Source organism: Callospermophilus lateralis, chromosome 9 (genome assembly GCF_048772815.1).
Source record: "Callospermophilus lateralis isolate mCalLat2 chromosome 9, mCalLat2.hap1, whole genome shotgun sequence".
Taxonomy (NCBI): Eukaryota; Metazoa; Chordata; class Mammalia; order Rodentia; family Sciuridae; genus Callospermophilus; species Callospermophilus lateralis.
This window is the reverse complement of record NC_135313.1, coordinates 48,414,769-48,435,704: the sequence shown is the minus strand read 5'-3', so window position 1 is coordinate 48,435,704 and position 20,936 is coordinate 48,414,769.

The following is a 20,936-nucleotide window of genomic DNA, read 5'->3' as shown; positions in this document are numbered from 1 at the left end:
ATGTCAATTCAGAAAATATATTCTAGACCATTTAAAAATAATTCACGCACAGCTGCTAATCTTTTGTGTTATGCAGGTGATTAAAAAATATAAACCTTGCAAAGAACTTACAAATATCTACTAAAAGAACTGTAGAAACATAAAACTTTATTTTTTAACAGATTCTCTTATTCTTAAAAATTATAGTCTTATCAGTGTCTTTTATTTAAATTTGTATTTTTAAAAATTTATTTTAAAATACTGATCTCTCATACTTGAGTCCTCCAAGAATAATTTGTGGCATCTCTATTGGGTTAAATGTTCTTTGTGTAGAATATGATTACATTATTCATTTGGATGACTTTATATTAAGCTAGGGTATATCTAGATAATGCTAATAATAATTGATTTGGGAAGATCTTTACATGGTAAATTCAATTTTAAATACATTTGCTCAATTTTATTTTAATTTATTGTCTATGGATTATAAATCTCATATGACTTCATATATTGCATTAATATTGATTAAATGGCATTTGTAAAAGCAACTTTCTTTCCATTATATTCATCATATTTTTCCCATTTACATTATATTACACATTAATGTGAGATACTCCAAAGTGGTATTTTGTTTGTTTGTTTGGTACTGGGGATTTAACTTGATGGTACTTTACCACTAAGCTACATCCCTGATACTTTTCAAAAATTTTTATATATTTTTTTAGTTCATATATTTATTTTTTATTTCAAGACAGGGTCTCACTAAGTTTATTAGGGCCTCACTAAGTTGCTGAGGCTGGCATTGAATTTACAGTTCTCTTTCCAAGCCCCTGGGATTACAGGCATGGTCTAATGTGTTCAGCCTCCAAAGTATTCTTAATAATACTTTTATACACTCAATTCATATTAAATCAATGTTTTTCTTAGTCTTTTAAATCTTGTTCTTTGCAAAATACATTTCTTAACATTTATAATTACAGATACACAAAGATTACATATAAAACTACCTATAATTGTAGAGATAGCAAACTTTATTTGAAGCATATTACTCCACATTTGTTTTAGAGATTTAGGAATTAATCTAAATAAATGAAGTATGTTCAACTCATGGAATATTTCTTTGTAGAAACATACTCATTGATCTCTGATAGAATTTTTGCTATTCACATGAAATCAAGATCCTCAAAATCATTTGGTCAAAATACTTGAAATGATAGTACCATGAAGTCCCTGGATATTATTAAATATGGATATTTGCTTAAGTCTCTTTATGAGATATGATTATAGTCTTTTTTTCTTTACATATAGCTTACTTAAAAAGAAAAAAAATGCCTTGAATTCTCTATCGTAGAGATAGGTTTATTTGAAAGTTGAAGTTATTCAAAATGATACTATTGCAATATTTATTTAATGGACAAAATAGAATTCTGAAACTCTCTGAAGGGAAAAATATGGTGTATACACAATTTTATATATTTATTGAAAGGTAGCTGAACATAGGTATATAAAGATAAAAACTGTACCACAGGTTGAAGAGTGAACATTATAACACACTTGGCCCATACCTCTTGGTCCATTTACCATTTTTATATGCCTGCTATTATGTTTGTTCCCCATCCCCCATATAAAGCAAGCACCTGCATCTCTTTGTCAAAGAGCTGCCTTCAGGCTACCAAAAGCTGTTTTTGCCTCCATGCATAGGGAGCTGTCCACAGACAACTGGAAGTGTTTTGCAAACTACTGTTGCCATGGTTGCTGTAAAGAGTGACTGACTGGTGCAGCACTGACTTGTGCTCCCTTGACTCCCATGCTGTGTCCTATACTTTCAGAGGTGCCATGAAAGGTTGAGTCAAAGTCATCTACCCTTCAGAGGATTTCATGTACATTTCTCTCTAGTTCAAATATGCTGCTGTGTTAGCTTTGGAAACCCTTAAATAAAAAGAGGTCCAGTTTTTATAATGTACATATGCCAAAATTGCCTTGAAAGGACACTGAGGAAAGAAATGCAAAGACTAAGAAACGCATACATGTGATTGTATTATATACAAGCTATGAAATTCTCTCCAAAACCCATCACCAAGTGTGAGTGATCTCACAATGACCCTGGTCTACTATAGCTCTCTGTTACTTAACTGGCCACTTATTTTACCTTTTCCCTAGAACAGTCCAAAGTCACCCTGAACTTGACATTGTCCTAGGCCTGCCTCCAGGACAAGTCATTCCCTTAGAGGAATAACTCTCCTAAGGCCATGATGGACAGTATCAGATATTTTATAGACTTGGCTTCTTTAATTTTAATGAGGATGATAGGATTCATAGCAGCTGGGGAAACAGGATGTCACTTAACAAGGAGGTAAATGACAAGCAAAGTAGACAGAAATACCATAACGTACAGAAAGAATGGAACAGTGAGCAGGAAGTTTCAACCTTTAAGTGATCATGATGATGGTTCCTAGACCATAGTTTAATAAAGGTGATCAAGAAGGGTTTTGCTTCTATATAATAACCATATATACATAGCATGTATATTGTATCTATAGAGAGTATATATAGTATCTACACGTTGTATGTATCTACCCAACTCTACCATACCACACACACTAAGAAAATCAATAGTGTTATCCAGAAGGTTTATGTCAGCCAACCCCAAAGCTATTTTCTCACTCATCTCCAGACAGGAGCTTATTCTCTGACTTAGAACTATTTTCTAGCAGAGGTAGAAGCTGGGTGCTTTTGAGAGAGTTCCCTGAGGTGCCAAAGAAAGTATATGCAAAAGTGATTTCTCTAATCCATTCCCATGAATAACTTTATGCCAGAGCAAGAGCAATATCCAGATATTTGAAGAGATATTGGATATGATCTATGAGCAGATGCTGATCTGAGAAGGCCTCAAATGCAATCATAACATCTTTGTTCAGAGGAGAGGGAAAATAAGGTTCCATGGATACACAGATGTATCTAACGTTCATTTCTCCTTCACTTTGAGTTTATACTTGAGATGGATATGCTTATCATTTGGAAGAACCTTTAACTTGGTTCCTTGACCTGCATGGTGAAAGTCATTATGATAGAAAAGGCCATGTAGAAGATTGAGTAGCTACATGTAGTTATGCTCAAAAGCTTATTGTTTTGTTGTTGTTGTTGTTGTTGTTGTTGTTCTGGGGATTGAACCCAGGGCCTTGTGCTTGCACTCACTGAGGTATATCCCCAGCCCAAAAGCTTATTGTTTTCCAGGACTGTTCTCAAAGAATTAAAAACTGCAGCAACAATGGTTTCCAGAACATACCCATTAATTTACTAATCTATCCCTTGATCAAAGAAACTGGGTTGCTCAAGTGGCAGTCAGATGGCAGTGGCTATAGAATGTTAAAAATCCCTTGCCAAGTTTCTGTATGCAAACCAGATTTTTTTTAGACCTAGACTTCACTGCCTGAAGGACTGACTTCCTCATCAAAGAACAAAATAAAGTTCTGTTTATTTAGAGCCAATAGTATTTAGTCAAGTAATTTTCCTATAGCTGACAATTAATTCTGATCCTTAGATCCATGAATATTCTAAAATTTATTGAGCCTTTGCCTGGTATTTCATAAGTCTTGGTAATATATGGATTTTGCTAAGATAATATTTATTTACTCTAATAATGTTTTGTGTTTAATATATTTTTGTATTAAAAATTTGATATTACCAGATATATTCTTGGATTAAAAGTACACATATATCTTGGTATCTAAATTTAATGTATCTCATGCCTTAAATTTTCTATGTTTGTAGGTAAAAACTCTCTCAAAATCAGTTCTCTTTACAAGTTTTACTTTTTCCCTAAGAATGAGGGTTTTAAAAGACTAAGTTCATACATTGCCTATTATGTTTTACCATTTTGAGGTCATGGTTTTGAGAACAACTCCCTTTTTAGGTGTGTTCCTTGAGACACTGACACTAATTTTTTATCATTGAAAAGTAGATGTTTATGGGAATTTCAGGGTTGCACTTTTCACTCAGCCAGATGTTCATTCTAAAATAATCCACTAATGCTGAATAAACTTATTGCTATTTCCTTTCAGAGTTCCTACATATCAATAAGATGGAGATTTTGAATTAAGGTATCCAACCCATTAAATAAAAATATATGGTTAGAATTAAAGTTGTAAGGTTTTTAAAATAAATTATCAGAATTACTGTAATGGATTTACTCTATTCTCATGGGAAAAGGAAAATCTTTTTAAAAAAATATTTATTTTTTAGTTGTAGTTGGACATAATACCTTTATTTCATTTATTTATATGTGGTGCTGAGGATTGAACCCAGGGCCTTGCACATGCTAGGCGAGAGCTCTACCGCTGAGCCACACAGTTCCAGCCCAGAAAAAGAAAATCTGCAGAAAAACTCAAAGTATGAAATTTTATAATATGTAAATGGAGAGGAATTATTTTTTCCAGATTTGCAGTCCATGTGTAGATCTTTTTCTTGTTTTCTTCTGAATTCATTTTCTCCCATTCCATTCCTTACTATGATTATTAAGAGAGTAACACCTTCTGCATTGATTGAAAATATGTTATTTATACTTTCCATTTACATTTGCAGATTTTTTCTTAAAATTTCAGATTGCCTAAAAATATGATCCATATGCTGTTTCAGCTTAGTGGCATTAGAAAATCGTGTATTTGAAGTGGCTGCAAGTTTGTGACTAAAATTAGGCTCACATACTCCCTGTATCTTTGGTAAGGCATTTATAAATAAAGTAGCTCTTTTAAATTCCATGTAAAAATTCCAATATTCTTCAATAGTACACATTACTTTGGACTGATAGACTATTCCTTTGGGAACTGATGTTTACTGTCGAGATCAATAAATATCTTCATGATTTTAGTGACAAAAGTGCAGATGTAAAATGTTGAACCAAAATGGCATGTCTTTCCTAGACTGAATATGAAATCCCTTAAAACTTTATGTGTGCTTTTAAAGATCTATAAATCATTCTTTTAAATAAATAATTCAGTTCTGATTTTATTAACTTACAAAAGAGAATAACCCAAAGCATTAATAGGGTAATTACTTTTTCTTAATGAACTGATTCCAGAATGTCTTTAAAGCAATCTTTTTCTAGTGAAATTTAAAGGTATGTATAATTAATAGTAAGTGAAGAGATACTTGAGATATCATGTGGTATTTTAGTAGGTGATTATACTGTTGAAAAGGTGAATATATGTGGCCAGGATAGCAGGTATCAGAGATGGTTACTGTCAAGCTTTAAATTATCACTTTCTTTATAAAACACAAATAAAAGTTATGACATATTTAAGCCTGACCTGAGAGAATTCAGGAGAAATTGCAAGTGCAATGAATGTTGTTTTTATTCTCAGTTCATTATTGGTATTTCAGTATTCTCTTCCTCTTCCTTTTAAAGCTAACCAATTCATTCATCAAAGCTCTTTAGTACTTGATTGTTTACCTTATTCTTTGTTTTTTCTGTTTTCATTTTTATCAGTCAAAACTACTATAATAAATTCTAGCCAAGTTCCCTGTTTCATCACTAAATATGGAATCATGGTGAATCATGATGAGGCAAGTTTAATGGAGATGGTTGGAATAAAATAATAATATTATGACTGCACAGAAATAGTAAGTGATTGATAACGAGGAGGTCAATTCATAATTCATATGCTCTATCAAAAGAATGTGAAATGTAATTAGTTGTATTAAATTTACATTAGTCAAAATCAATATATAAGTAGTTCCTTCAGGTGGGAAAGACTAGCATTTTGGTATGTTAACTGCAGGGATCAGGAAGTAAATTCATAACAGTATTTTAGCAAAAGGCTAAGGGTCTATATAGAGGAAAAATAACTTCCCAGTGAAATGATTTAACAGGAACAAATGAGAGTGGAATTGTTCCAGGTCACTAAATTGGCATTCAATGTAGTGTTCAAGCTCCAGAAAATTAGCATACTAAAAATGGGAAAATTAGGCCAATTGACAGTCAAAATGGACAAACTCAAAATTGGAAATTTGGGCAGGAATAATTAGAACACAGGTGACAAGTGCTTGCCTCTGGCAAGCAATATAAAAGATTTACAAATCAATACACATACAAACCCTAATATGCTTTCCAGGAAAGAAGAAGTATTAGATCTTCACTGTTTGACAAAATATCAACTAGTTACCTATAGCTATCTATTTAAAATTTATATTAATTAAAACTAAAATGAAACTATGAATCTTCCCTACGCATCCCCAAGTTCTCAGTAGTCTCTTGTGGCTTTTGACTATCATATTGTTTCGCGCGCGTGTGTGTGTGTGTGTGTGTGTGTGTGTGTGCGCGTGTGCGTGTATGTATATATATATATTTAAATCACTGAAGAAAAATAAATTGGTACCATTTGGGGTAAAATCCATTAGTGACTCAATTTTGAATAGTCTGGGGCCATCAGATACAATTTTTATGATTAAAAAATAACATGTTAATGGAGATTTTAAGCTATTCAGAGCCTTCAGACAAAGCTGAAATAATAAAACAAAGTTATGAAAAACTACAAACAGGTTTTTTCATATTTCCAGGAAATCTGAGTATGTGATTTTTCCCCCCTCAAACTTCACTAAATAGAATTAAATTAAAAGTGCAGTAGTAAGACACCTATATTGAAGCCATACAATTTAAAAAATCTCAAAATTTTAAACAAACTAAGTTTGGAAGAAAGTATGCTCAGAGCTGATATATATATATATATATATATATATATATATATATATATATATATATATATATATATAATAAAACTACAATGCTGTTTAGAACATCATCTTGTAGTTTCAGTCTGTTTGGGATATAGAAAAATCACATCACTGTTTCTTTAGTAGTAACTATAAAATAACTGAGACACAAGCAAAAAACCAAAACATATTTTAAACAAAATATTTCCATATAAAAATAAATTTTAAGGAAATAAATTTCAGTTCATAATGATTCCTTTCTAAGTGAGTACTGATTGATTTGATGATCACTGGTAGGATATGCTGGGCCACTGGATAGATGACTAAAGAATCAGACATATTATTAAAGGGGGACTTTCCTGTGATTAAGGGAAACCAGCAGAAGTTTAAAACCCACGTGAGCTAGTGTAGTGGATGAGAGGGTTTTTTTTTTGTTTTGTTTTGTTTTGTTTTGTTTTTTTTTTTGTATACCTAAAACAGAACTATTTCATCTACCTGCCAAGACTTCTCATGTGACTTTTGCTGAATGTACTAGAGGTAGTATGGCAGGCTGGGATCTGCTCTCTTCTGCAAAGGGGCAGGTCAGGGTAGAAGAGTTTTGAACTATTACAATGCTTAGACACAAAAGTTCGGCCAGAGGGGAAGTTCAGTAAGTATAGACAATACAGGATTTGCTTCCAAGAATTTTTTAACTTTTAGTGATTTAATTGTAGCACAGTTCTAAAGTACCAGGATTCTTAATTAAATGAAAATGATCACGATTTCTTACTATGTGATGAACAAAGGAAAGGGATTTTTCTCCTCTAGAAAAATAATATTTACATGAATTTATTTGGTTCTTTTTAATAAAAGTTTTCAACACAATTTTTTAAAAAAATAAGTTGTGTAAATAACAATTAAAATCTGACTCATAACCAAAACAAAAAAAGAGTATAAGTAAACTTAAAATCCAGTTGTTAAAACTAGTAATTGGACGTTAAAAAGCTATTGTAAATATATTTCGAGTATATTTAAAATTTAAAAATTAGAGAAAATTTATAAAAATAAATAAAATATGAAAATTTACAAAATAGATAAAAGGTCAATGATTTAAATAAATAAATGGACTTTCTAATAATGACTCAAAACAGCTTTTAGAACTGAAAACATACTTAGATTCTATCCCAGTCCAGTCAGAATGGCAATCGTCAAGAATACAAGTAAAAATGTTGGTGATAATGTGGGGAAAGCATAGACTCATACATTTCTGGTGGGACTGCAAATTGGTACAAACCCCTGGAAAGCAGTATGGAGAATCCTCAAAAATCTATAAATGGCACAACCATTTGATCCAGTTATACAACTCCTTGGTATATATCCAAAATATTTAAGATCAGCATACTACAGTGACATAGCCACATCAATATTTATGGCAGCACAATTCACAATAGCTAAACTACTGAAACAACTTAACTGTCCATCAACATATGAATAGATAAAGAAATTGTGGTGTGTGTGTATATATATATATATATATATATATACAATAGACTATTACTCAGCCATAAAGAAGAATGACATTTGCCAGTAAATGGGTGGATGTGGAAAATATTATGGTAAGTGAAATAAACCAATCATAAGAAACCAAAGATTTAATATTTTTACTGATTTGTGGACACTAAACCAAAATAAAGGTGGTGGGGAGGGGAAAAAGAGAAGTTCAGTAGACTAGACAAAGGGGAACAAAAGAAAGGAATGGGAGAATAGGAATAGGAAAGATAGTGGAATAAATCTAACACAACTTTCCTATGTAAACACATGAAATTACCTAAGTGAACTTACCATTGTGTCCACCCACAATAGGGCCTTCATTAGAATAAGATATAACTTATTCCTGTATAATTTTATCAAAATAGATTCTATAGTTATATATAATTAAGAAGAACCAATAAAATAAAATAGAGAATTAGTTTTAACACCATACTGGATAAAAGAAAGGACAATGAACATATAGATAATTCATTGAAATTTAAAAAAGTGAAGAAAATGGAAACTTACAAATAACAGAACACAATAGCTAATAAATTGAAGATAACATCAAATATTCTTACATAAATATAAATGGAATAAAAATTAAGAAAGAGAATAGGACATAAAAAACCCAAAGGTAGAAAGTTGGAGGATTTCCTATGATTCAATAATTCAGAAAACTAAACAGGTCAATAAATATTAAAATAATCCCAACTTTATACATGATAGATATAATTTTAAAAACTGGAGAGAAAAATATTTAAAGCAAGAGAGATAACATGGGCATGTTTCATTCAGAAGGAAAAAATTAACAATCAATAATGCCAGAAATGAAAATAAATGGAAGACAATAGAAAAAATGTCTTAAGAGATAGCAAAAAAGAAGCATTTTAATCTATAATTTGATGTAAGCAAGAAAAAAAATTCTTCAAAGTTAAAAGTAAAGTTTAAATTTTTTTTTGTAAATGAAGGGCTGACATTTTTAACAAGTATTCTCCCAATATAGTATACTACAGTTTAATAGTCTTTCAAAATGAAGTAAGACAATCCACATAGAAACAAATCCACAAGACAGAATGAAAGAAAAAATTGACACATTGTATAAACCCTTATAAAATACTATATTTTTTATTCTTATTTATAATAAAATCTTTTTCTTTTATAGAATTTATGATTTCTATCTTAGCATTTGTACTGTCTATCTTTCTTACCTGTAGCAAAATGAAAACAATTAAAATAAAATTGAAATGTTTTGTCCAAAATTTCTGCCTTAATTTCTGATGGCTATTATTTTCTTTTTAAAATTTAAATTAATTTTAACTGATATGTAAACCATGAAAGTAATGAAGATTAATGGTGGGAACTCATTTTATCTCTTGAAGCATGCATAAATTGTGTAATGTTTACTTCAGGTTAAGTATATCTATCTCTTCAAGCATTTATCAGTTTTCATACTAAAAACATTCAAATTTATTTATCCTAGGTTTTTGACATATGTCATACCTTGTGATTGTTTATAGTCACTCTACTGTGTATAAACCAGAATTTCATGCTCTTAACTGCAACTTAGTTTCCACAAATCAACATTTTCCTCTCTGTCCATCCTCCCATAAATTATATATAAATTTACTAAAAAAATATAAAAAGCCTATTGATATATTAAGAATAATGCCACTTTATTGTCAGGCATATTATACATAAGGTATGTATGAAAAAAAATCTGCCTCTGAGAAAAACTTTCTATGTGTTTCAGTCCCATCTGTATACATTTATAATGCATTGCAAGCAGGCCTCATTTGGGAGTTGCCATCTGTACAGACATGGTGCACAGTCAGTTCATTGACGTTTTCTAGAGTGAGGTTTAGTCAAAGACTTCTCCCCTAGCTCAAACCCCTAGTCACATTCATATGCATATCTGCATTCCTAACCCATAAGCCTAAGTTTGGAGGCCTTTTGCTTAGGAGTCTGGACTCTCAGGCACTTTCTAGATCTCCTTACAAGGCAGACCTCACTTTGCCCCAGTATGGACTCCATACTTTTTTGCTATTAGTCTTTTCCCTACTCCTTCCTCATAGCCCCTCAGGCCCCAAACATGAGGAAGCCTTTTGGTAGGAGCTCTTCAGCTGTGAGTAATTTTCTTCACTTGTTTTTTTGTCCTCTGATCTTACCTAGTGTTGTTGCATGGGAAATGTGAAACCCTGGATCATGGTGCCTGTCTGTCTTGCCTCTTGCCTGCTGTTGCAGTAAGTAAATAATGACGTTTTCATTTTGGCTTGTCTTAAATGATGACTTCAATAACTAGCACACGGACACACATGCATGTGCATGCATGCGCAAATACCTATATATGCATATATACATGAAATATATGCATACATGCTATATATACTATTATAAGAATTTACATTTTTTGGCAAAGTGGCAAAACATTAATCCAAAATAGATAGCATATTAATAAGAAGAAAAACACATGAAAAAATTCACATCAGACATTTTGCAGTTGGTTTAGCTCCAGACTATTCAGCTCAAGTAAAGAACAGATATTATTTAGAATAAAATAAAATAAAGCACCATCAAAGATCCAGATGAGAGAGTAACACTTTAAAAAAAAAAAAAAAACTTAAGACACAATATTTGTACATCTTTAGGGGTTACATTATGGTAATTTAACATATGTATACAGTGAGCAGTAATCAGCTCAAGGTAATAAACATTTCCAACTCTTTAATCATTAATCATGTTTATGTGTAGAGGATTTCATACTCTTCATCTCTATTGATTTTGAAATACACCATATATTGTATTAACTAACAGTTACCTTACTGTGATAAAGAACCAGAAGTAATTCCTATACTGTGTTTTGGTGCCTCTCTTTAAATTTCTCTCCATCTCCCTCCCTGCTGCCTTTTGCAGTCTCTGATTTACAAGATCTAAGAGTTACTTTACATAGGCACACATGGACTTAAAGTAAAACCATTGAAAAATAGGATAACAATCAGATGTTAACTGTATGTGTTTTGGATATATATATATATATATATATATATAAATTAGTCTAAATATTATTAAGGATACTAAGCAATATTTTATGATGATAAAAATATATTTTGCAAGAAAAGTCTAACAGTTTTAAATATCATGATCCTAATGATCTACCTTCAAAATAGGTGAAGCAAAAATAGACATTACTAAAGGCCATAGAGAGAAATCTAAAATTATCATTGAAGCTTTTAAATCATTGGTGATGAACCAGTATATATAGTTCTCTCCTCTATCTATCTATCTGCATACATACATATATACACATATATGTATATATATACATATATATTATGAATATATATATAATACATTGTATAATAAATTTTAAAATTCAAATATAATATATACATACAAACCGTTGACAAATAGTAAAAGTATTGTGTATTTTCACAATCTAAACATATCTGTAATAAAAGCAAAGACTGTATCCGAATTCTGGAAAATACATTTATATCCTTTTCAGTTATTATCTCATCCAATGATAATAATACTCTGACCTTTTAACAAGGACTTATTTTTTCTAGCATTTTCTGTATGATTTATTTAGCTCAGAGGCTATGTCTGTCAGATTTACACATGCTGTTACATGTAACAGTGGCTTCTTTGCTTCTTAGCATTTGATGGTATGGGTATACTCTGGTTTATTTTTTAATTCTACCATAGACATTGGATATTTGTGTCATAAGTAACCTTCACTAAATTTTGGAATATACTTATAGTTTTAGTGATTTTAATGAACAGATATTCTTAATTTTAATTTTAAGATAGTTTACATCATTTAATTTTATATTTGGGAATTTTTGAGTCTCATTAAAATAAACCTCTGTATTTAAAATATTATTTTTTAAAAAATATAAGAAATAATAGTGTTTCTGGATGGAGAGACAAGGAATTTTTAAAAAATTGTTTACCTTTTTTGTATTTAAAAACAGTTATTGTTAATATTCTTACCTTTTTGTTAAAATTATCATATTTTCAGTTCCTTTTCTATTTATGAGTACTGAGCTATAAAAGACTCTATTTTGTATAGTCAATTAACTAATTTTTCTTTATCTTTCTAGATAAAGGGCTAACTTCTAATCCTTTCCCCATGGCCACCTCTGGTCTATTTTTTCATTTTAAAATGTTCATCAAATCTGTTGGTTCTGTTACTTTATAATATCCCATGTCTAGAATTTATCATTTTATTTACCTTCCCTAAAGGATAGATAACCTGGTTGCTGCCAGTTCTTAACCACACAAGTAATACTGTTATGTCTATTTTTCTATCTATTTAGCTATGTATGTCCCAAAATGGATCTATGTAAAAATTTCTCATGGAAATATAACTAGAATCAATTTTTTTTCAGACATAAGCTAATTTTAACTGACTCAGTTGTGCCACATTGCTGTCCTGAAAGAGCTATGCCTACCTATATTATATCAGAGCATAAAGTTTGCTGTATCTTTATATTTCCACTTCTTTTTATTATCTAATTTTCTATTTTTTTTGAAAAAAACTGGCAAAAAATAAGTTCCTGTGTTGCTTTAATTTGTATTTCTATGGCAACTATTGATTTGGAGCATTTTTATATGCTTTTGAAATTCCACAGTTTACTTATTTCTAAATTGGATTTTATGTCCTTTTTCAATTTTCTACTGCAGTTGTTGCATGGTATCTTCTTGACATGATGAAATTTCTGTATACATTGGATATAGTCACTTTGAGTTTTTTGGCACTTCAACTGTGTTCCATCATTTGTATCTCATTTCTACTGAGTTTTTCATGTTATCCTTCTTTGTATAAATAACAGCAACAAATAACAGCAACAGCAAAACACTTCATTTACCGGTTAGATGGTCATGGGTAATATCAAGTGCAAATAAGGATTTTTTTCTCTACCCTCTCAATCCTTCTGATTTTTATTTCTTTTTCTTTGGTGAAATTAAGGGCTTAACCATGGACAATAACATGATATTCTAGTGGTAGTGAGGCTGAGAGGTTTAAAGCGTCTTCATAAAATTTATTGCTTTCTGTGGGTTACTTCTCAATTTAAAAATGTTTCCTGTTTGCTAAGGGTTCACTTGGCATCATGACTATTCATAAATATATGTTGAATCTTAATATAGTCTTCATGTTATGCATTCTTTGAGACAATTACTAAACATTGTTAAACAAGTGGTCTATTAGGTGCTATGGTCTGAAAATGTCCCTTCTCCCAAATTTTTGGCACTTCAACTATTTCTATTATGTACATATTACACAGTCTGGGTTTATTATAGTAGTCTAAAAAGAGTAAGACTCTTGGGAAAAACTTTATCACAATTTATATGATTCAACTAGGTAATACTTACATAGAGTTTTGCTTTTAAACCCTAGGTTAATAGTAAAACTCCTTAGTATCCAATTTGTCTTTGTAAGGTTTAATAGGAGAGAGAACCATTTGCATTAGCTGTACTGAAAATTATCCAATTATAATGATTATATCTGTTTTGTTTTCATTTTTATAATTTTCCATTATTTTACAGGTGAGAATTATAAGTTGCTGTCTGTTGTTTTCAGATATTTTTCTTACTAAGGCAATATTCTACTAAGCTTTGTAGCATTTTTATTTGTTTCCCACTCATTTTAAATATTTCTTCTAATCATTTCATGCATTTTTTTCCTTTGAGCATGTGATCTAATGATTTATATTACCCAATTTTCTTAAAATATTAACTTATTCATGGAAATGGTTTACTCATGGTAATGTAGTATACTGTATATGTTTCAAATAACTTTATTTTGAATTTTTATTAGGTTTATTTTGTGGTCATAACAACTATCACAAGCATAGTGGCTTAAACAACACAAATTTATCATGGTATAGTTCTCAAGTTTAGAATACTCACAAAGATTTCAGTGGGCTAGAGTTAAGGCTTTGACAGGACTGAGTTTCTTCCTGGAGCTGTAGGAGAGAATCTACCATCCTTTTGGTCATATAAGGCAATATTCTAAGGTTCCAGAGATTATGAGTATGGACATCGTTGAAGTCCATTCCATTCTTCTGTCTACAAAAGTAATATTTATTTTAAAACCTATTAATAAGTAACATTGGTTTAGGTAAATATTACTCATCTGTTTTGCTAGATTTGAGTATCCGTATCACAATGCTTTGCAATATGATTTGGAGATAGTCTTTTCTTTTTAATCCAGAAGTAAAATATTTGAGTTTAAATACTTGAAATAAACATATGGCTTATCTTTTCTTTGAATATTGGAAATATATTTCTTATGAAACCATATGTGTGCATCTCTTTGATAGTCTGGTTCATAAAATCTATATTCAGTTTCTTCCTAAAGTGTTAAGTGTTAGATGTTGTATGCTTTTATTTTATCTTGAGAAAATGTTACTCAGGCAGATTAATAATTTGTACATTTTTTGTCTATTACGTATTATCTAACTCCATATCCATATTGACTCTGGGCTTGGGCATTTAACAACATAAGACCTGGCACAAGTAGGGACTTAAAAAGCACTTGCAACATTGGTCTTCCCTCTCAGAACCCTTTGGAATAGAAACCTAGGTTGTACTGAGGAATAATGATGGGGTGCCTGGGAAGAGCATCCATAGTCTGCCAGCCTTCTCAAGCAGGCTGCAGGCATATTTGTAAAGCCATTTAGAATCCTCAGCCCTGAGGAATCCATCAAGTAGCTGTACCCTGTGGGTGACTCTAGAAAGGCTAGCAACGTATAGCCAGATTAAACCAGTTTGGAATTACTAACTTTATTAAATCATAAGAAATAACGAATGTGTCATTTTCTACTTGTTTGTTTGTTTTGCTTCAAGCCACTGTATTTGGGGGTGGCTTGATGAACAACAATGGATAACAGAAATATACAGGAAAGAAGGCAATACCATAATAAGCAAAAACGAAAACATATGTCATTGACAGTGAGACTGGGTAGTGGATAGAGGATGGCAGGGTAATGAGTTTCTTGGTTTGAAGTTTAAAAAGAGGATGAGAAATTTGTTAAGGGTGTCAGGAGAAAGGGCAGCCCATATGATGAATTTGTAAAAAAAAATGTTGGTAAAAATGTTTCCTTTAATAACTTAGAACACAGAAAATTTATCTAGTGAATATGAAAGGTTTAGCGAAATTTTCTGGCAGAATTTTTAAAGCACCAATTGGTTTCTTTAAGTAGCAATATGGGGTATTGCAAAAGAGAAATGAGCCAAAGAATAAAATATCCAGTTTGCAAAGAGAATTTAAGAAGTTAAAATGTAAAATTGTTTCACATCTTCAGCCACTCCAGAAGGCAAAAGATACTTGAAGTAAAAAAAAAAAAAAGAAAAAAAAGATAAGAATAAAACCAAGGGTTTAACTGAAAGGTCCCTTATTAGACATTTTGAAATGTATAAGCGAATGCTGAAATGTTTCAGCTAGACAAATTTTTTTTTAAGACTATTAAAGGCATTATCCCATAGTAGCCTCATATGTGGTAAAGATTGGCTAATCTCAAGGAAAACCTCCACAAAATTATGAATGTGACTTGTGAGTAAGTGATGAACCGCATTCATATTCATAGGAAACTCAGAAAGCTATCTAAAAGTTGTACCAGTATGGACTACCAGAAACAGGGAGTCCAAAATGAGAAGGGGCTTTGGGTCTCAGGCAAGACAAAAATCTTTGATCAGAGAGAGAATTATCTGCCATCTGACCCCAGAATTCTAAGTTTGCAGTAGCTTTACCCACTTTGAAATAATAGAAAAATAAATCCTTCAAAAAGGTGGGCAGGATATTACCAGTCAAGAAACAGAATTAAATCTGACCACTATTATGACTAAACAATAAAATTTGTTCCACAGAACACAGCCAAGTGCCCAGATGGTGCAGCAAGGAACAGAGATGAATTGATTAGGACACCACTTCCAGGGAGCAGACTCAGAAAAGGAATGTTTATTTATTGCCCTTATCCTCTCCCTGTATAACCATTGTGTGTGTGTATGTATGTGTGTGTGTGTGTGTGTGTGTGTGTGTAATAGATTGCATTTTCTGCCTGTAGATCTATGCATGATTAATTTCATTCAAGAGGTACCCAAAGAATTGCATTGGAAAGTCCCATCCATTGGCACTTGGGTGTGATTTCGGTGATAAGATCCTGAAACTTTAAAACAAAGCTTGGTTTTATAATCAGAGGAGACTTCTGATGCTCTTGGGAAGGCATGGAATATTTTATATGTAAAATGTAAATAATAGTAGCCAGTGTGTGTACTGTAAGTAAATTCAAAATGGTCAGGGACTCTTTGCCATTCCTCTGTTAAAAATTGCATTGACACTGGACTTGGAAATAATGACAAGCTTTGATCAAAGAGATACCTTAAATGTAATAATACTAGATATTTGACAAATAGTTACATCTAGGGTTAGTCACATAAAGAAGCTTCGCCTAGCACACTGAATGATATGAGGCCACAGGTAGAGAGACCTCGACCCTTCAGTCATTCCTACCAAGATTCAACAAATATTGGGAAAGAAGTTCAAGCTTCCAGGTGACCACTGTCTCAGGAGTGTACCGATAACATCATGATAAACAGCCCAGCTGCCCAGCCCCAAATTAATAAAATAACAAATTCTAAGAATCAAGAAATAAATCTCTGTTTTACCAAAACAAAATCATGGATTTATAGACTGATTTTTAAATTGTTGGTATGGAATCACAAACAGTAATTGCTTCTAATGTTTAGTTATTCAAGTTAAAATTGTATTACCTTCCACATTCCTAACATTGTAAACTTACATACTTTTTCTTTATTATAGTCTTGCTTTATTCATTTATCTCATTTACTCTATTATATAATTTTGCATCTGGTCTGTTTTATAATGCACCTTTATTTTTATTTAGTATTTTAAATATCTCTTAAGTTTGTTTTGACATTCTGTTATACTTTTGAGCTGCTTTATTGAGGTATAATTGATACATAAAAATTCCACACATATAATGTGTATAATGTGGTTGATTTGAACATATATATTTACTTATGAAGCCAATGTTTACAAAGCTTTCTTGAATTGTGTGGCTATTTCCTTTATTTTTATTCTTAATTTTTAATAATAAAAGTTTTAATATTCATTCATACTTCTCAGGATACTGTTTAAGCTGCTTGCTATAGTTATTTTTTTCTTCTTAGTGATATTAGTAGGTTTTTTTTTTTTAATCCTGTAGTTATTTAGGAAAGTGTTTTTAAAAATGGAAAGTATTTGGCTATCTCTTGTTTGTTTGTACATTCTATTTCTCTTTCATAGGCCCATATATCCAACTGCTTACTTATTTATTCATGTTCCAATTTTAACTTGTCTAAAATTGAACCCTTGATTTTAAGACTTCCAAATCAGAGAGTGGAAATTATCTAACATTTACCCAGAATTCCGTGCCCATAACAGCTTTTCTCATCTGAAACTGAATGTGAAATTAAAACTTTTAAAAGAAAGTTTGGAGTTCTCCAGTCATAAAATGAAAATAATCATGTAACTACATTGAAATAGACATTTGAGTTGAAGGTAAATAATCTATTCATTAATTCCACAACTGTGTATTCTCTTCCTCTTCTGTGTCAGGCATGGTGCTAGTTTAGAGAAGTTCAAGATTATACTTTAGTCTTTTGCTATCAGAGAATCACTGGCTTATGGAGACACATCAACACTGATGATAATAAAATACAGCAATAGCAATGAAAGGGACTCATAAGGAGTGACATTAAAGCAAAAGAAAAGAGACTGTAACCAAGCCACTGTGCCATAGCAAAATCAGGAAAAGCAAATCTTTTTTTTTTTTTTTAAACCTGTGCTATTCTTTAGGTGTAAAATAAATACTTTAATTTTTTTCTTTTTACAATAAACCATAGAATATTGGTTGCATATCTATAAAGGGAAACTATTTTGGCTTAAATCTTAAGTTTCACCAATTAACTAGCTTGGTGAGTATGGACAAGTTAATTAGATTCTTCAGCTTCGTTATCAGTTAAAGAATGATTCTAATAAAAAGTAGAAGTCTGTAAAGAGGATTAAATGAGTTATAATGTACCTGGAAAATAGTAAGTTCAATTTAAAGGATTGTTATTATTCTTAAATAAGTAACTAAATATTTGGATCAAGGAAAGGAATGAAAAATGACAGGAGCAAAGCTTTATTTTAAAATTATGCTGATAAATTCTGAATTCTTCCAAAGTGTCTTCTCTTATTATATACTTCTTGTTTCCTCATAGCTAGCCTTATTTGTTTGGAATGCTCTCTAAGCAGATGTGTATGAGAAATTTTACACAAAAAGAAGAAGCAAGAAAGGATGTGCATTTTGTCACTTTATGATTAACACTGAATTGGTCATAAAAATGTTTTCTTTTAGTTAACTGCTGTCATTTTAGGATTTCTCTCTATTTGCCTACCAGTTAATAACTTAGGAGGATTTCTTTAATTATAGAGTGATTTTCTGACTTCCATGTAGCTCACTCAAATTTCTACATTGTGATTTTGATGATTTCATCTCAAGTTTTATATCTTACAAAAGTCTAGGGCAGCAGATTAGCACTTCTTTGAAATAAATCTTCTGAAAATTTTCTAAACTGATATGCTCTCTTTTGTCCAGTTGTCTATTAAGATAGCATATGATGGGTGAAGGAGTACTTGGTTAATTAGTGAATTGTACTGAATCAAGCTCACTTCCCATATGGAGTCTCTTGGTTGTACTCTGATTCCCATCCACAGGTGGCAATCCAGCCCACTCAGAGTCAGATAAGCAGTGTATTACTGGTTAAAAGAAGAGACTGGCCAGCTACCTGTGAGAGCATTTGTTTAAATCTGTCACTATCACTGAGAGGAGAAACATCAGTACTCCTGGTTTTCTGCTGGTATATTACTACTGTTATTTTTATTTATGAAAGATAGCACCATTTGACCCATACCAACAATTAAGGTTCTTTGCAATCTTGTAATTCTTGCTCTGAAATAACAAAAAGGCTGATTTCATTTGAAATAACTGACTCACATCATAATAAACTTTGTCTTCACTATTCTAAAAAAAGGGATTGAAAAGGTGAGTGTAAAGAGTCCTCTAGTCAGTGGTTAACATGGGGAAATGAACAGAATTTTGACTGACAATGAGGAAATATATTCTCCTTAGTGCTTTGATTTTATAGTGAATACCAGATCTTGTAACAGATATTAAATTTACATTGGACAGACTTCTAATTTTCGAGGCCTATGACATATTCATTATAAGGAAAATATGTTTTGCTATCCTGTCTGATTATTTGGGATTCTCCATACATTATTCCTCCATTTTTTAATGTTATATACAGCATAATATAAATGTAATGGTTAAGGAAATATATCTGAGGGAAACTGTCTTCTGTTAGCTGTATGGGTCCTATGGAGAGCAAGAAAACTTCAGTATTCATAAAATGTTTTAAAAATCTAAAAATTATTGTCCTGTATTGAGTTAACAATGCACATAAATAATATATAGAAACACAAGCTTCTCTAAAATCCATTTTTTTAAAATACATTATGAAAACTTATTGAAACTCACTTTATTCACACACAGTATTGACATATTTTAATATGAGACTTGTTGGCATTAATATTACACCTGAAAGACAGCAACTTCCTTGAACTTTTACTGCTAAGCAGACACAAGCTTGTTAATGACTCTCTAATGTAAATTAGTGAAAAGTGATAATGGCATCATTATTTAGACATATCATTTTATATTAGCATTCTTCAAAATAATAGTGTTTAGACAGCCCTGTTTTAAGGAAAGTTCTTCAGTGACTTCATTTGAAACCTTTTCAGTGCATACAAAAAAACAAAACCCCCTAGTTTATGGTCACATCAAGAGGTGTATTAACTCATATGTTGATCTGCAAGGATTAAATATAATGCTAGACTATTCATCTAAAGCAAGTCCCTGCTTTACCCTGTGACCAGAGCTATGATTGGAGTGTTCAGCTAAATTAGATCATCACCAGAGTCAAGATGAATCTGGCTTTGAATAATTGCCTTCTATGGTCATGATCACTGAGGCTGCAATGCCATGATTAAGGCAGCTGTGCTACTTTTAAGTAGGTCATGCTCGATGATTCACTGAACTCCCGAGCCTTAGTTACTGCATCTGTAAAGTGGTGTGTGTGTGTGTGTGTGTGTGTGTGTGTGTGTGTATCCTGTTTTGGCAAGAATGAATAAAGTGGTTATGAGCATGAATGCTGGAGCCACATATTGGAGTTCAAAATCCAGAGTTGTAGTTTATCTATGGCCAACAAATGTATATTGAGGAAAAGTGGTAATCTTTCTGTGACTCAGTTTGTTCATTTGTAAAGCAGAGGTAATAATAGTACCTATTATTATGTAAGGTTGTTGTCAGTGGATATACACATCCTCACACCTGCACACACACATACACAGTGCTTTGAACTGTATTCATTGTATGCTAAACTCAACAAATACATTGAATAATAATATCATTCTGTTAGTTATAATTTGGAGGCTTCTAAATTAGGAAGTAACATAAATATCAAACTCTTAAGAAATAAAATTCTCTATTATTACCCTTTGTTTCTCACTGAATATGTCCCAAAGCCTGACAAATAGTCATTAATAATGGAGAATTGATTGAAAATACTCTTACTTTCAGTTTGGCTATGAATATGTAAATTGGATATACTTCATTTTCCTATGGCTTAAG